Here is a 1,965-nt window from a genome sequence, read left to right as displayed (position 1 = left end):
TGCCTTCCTCCGCCTAAGCCTGGGAATCGATTCCAAAAAGAATCGATTCCTCGATTCTAAGGCGTTGGGAATCGAGAATTGATTCAAAACGTTGGAATCGACTCCAAAGCTGGAGTTGATTCCTTCCGGTGAAGCCGGAAGTTGTTCTACAGCATACTCTAGCTCTGCTGCAGTCGTTTTAGACCCTGGCTGTGTCTCGTTTGGAAGGCTGCATGCTAGGTAGGACGCGTCCTTTGAAGGCTGCAGTATACCGAGTGTCCTCTAAACAAGCGTTTAAACGAGACGGCCTTCATAGGACAAACGGAAACGGAACGTAACATGGTTGCTATGACAGCACGTCACTCTTTAACAAGCGCGAGCGCTTCGAGTGAGAAGGGAACAAAGTCCCTCTGGAAGGGAATGTATGAGGTACATTTTAGGAGAGTTATAATGATGTAAAGAGAAAATAAAATAGATTTTACAGGTGTACTTTTAGTCTAATACTTTATTTTAATTATATATTAATATAATTATATATATTATGTACTCTGCACCCATCTACTGAGGTACTTCAACTTGGACTTCCGCAGGACGCATCCTTCCAAACAAGACACAGCCCCGGAGGTCGCATTTCTCGGCCGCATACGTCAGAAATGCGAGTACCACACTTGGCATGCGACCTTCTTTCACAGGAATTCGGAGGATGCATGAGGTGTATCCTTCGTGGGCACTCACAACCCACAATTCTTTGCTTCAATGGAAATGTCTATATAAAAAAAAAAAAAAAAAAAAGACGCCAATTTGCCCGTAAATATGATGTTCAAACGCAAGGAATGTTAATTCCCAAGTAGAAGTACCTCAGTAGATGGGTGCATAGTCTATAATATGTATTATTATATTAATATATAATTAAAATAAAGTATTAGACTAAAAGGGCAACTGTATAATCTATTTTCTTTTCTCTTTACATCATTATAACTCTCCTAAAATGTACCTCGTACATTCCCTAATAAAGGGACTTTGTTCCCTTCTCACTCAAAGCGCTCGCGCTTGTTAAAGAGTGGCGTGCTGTCATAGCAACCATGTTAGGTTCCGTTTCTGTTTGTCCTACTTAGTCCGTCTTGTTTAAACGAGACTTGTTTAAAGGAGGACACTCGGTATACTGCAGCCTTCAAAGGACGCGTCCTACTTAGCATGCAGCCTTCCAAAAGAGACACAGCCCTGTTTACAGCTGGTAATAAGATTCGGATGATCCGATCGCAAATGGTCAGCGCTAAATATAGTTGTAAACGAGGTACAAAATGTTTTGTGACTGGATCACAAAAAACACATACAGAGGTAGTCAAATACCACATCGCATTTGAGTTTTAAAACGCCGTCCTGATGAGTCCCGGACAGCAGCAAAGCGCCACCTCTCACCAGTCAATCACCCGCCAAACAAATGTTTAAACTTACAAGCGGATAGTCCGATCGGAAAACATGCGATTATATACCCAAGTATGAGAACTTAACAGCTCTTTCTTAGTGTGTCTGTCTGATTTGAACATGCATGGTGACGATGACACGCACACACATCTGAAGCTGAACTAACACAGGTACTCCACTGAAACAACCGATCATTTTGCACGAAAAATTGCCTTTGTGCTTAGATTCAGTCTCAACTGCATCTGGGAGAAACAGTGCGCCGTTTTGTTCGCGCTTTCTTTGTCTTTATGACTTTTTTGCAGTTTATTATCTTTCAGTAACACACTGATATAGTGATTGATGTATGTCCATACGAAATCATACACGCTCTCCTCAAAATCCCAAAACCACAACGAAAGAATGAATGGACGTACACACGCAACAACAGCTGTGTTTACTTAACAACGGAAGTAACGCCCATATTTCTCGCTAAACACCACGGGATGTAGGAAAAAGGTTTATACATGTTCGTAATATCATATGTTAAAGTTTCTTCCTATAGGCCTACTATACTAAAGAACA

Source organism: Myxocyprinus asiaticus, chromosome 6 (genome assembly GCF_019703515.2).
Source record: "Myxocyprinus asiaticus isolate MX2 ecotype Aquarium Trade chromosome 6, UBuf_Myxa_2, whole genome shotgun sequence".
NCBI classification, from domain to species: domain Eukaryota; kingdom Metazoa; phylum Chordata; class Actinopteri; order Cypriniformes; family Catostomidae; genus Myxocyprinus; species Myxocyprinus asiaticus.
The sequence above is the reverse complement of the archived record's forward strand: the minus strand, read 5'-3'. Positions refer to the sequence as shown.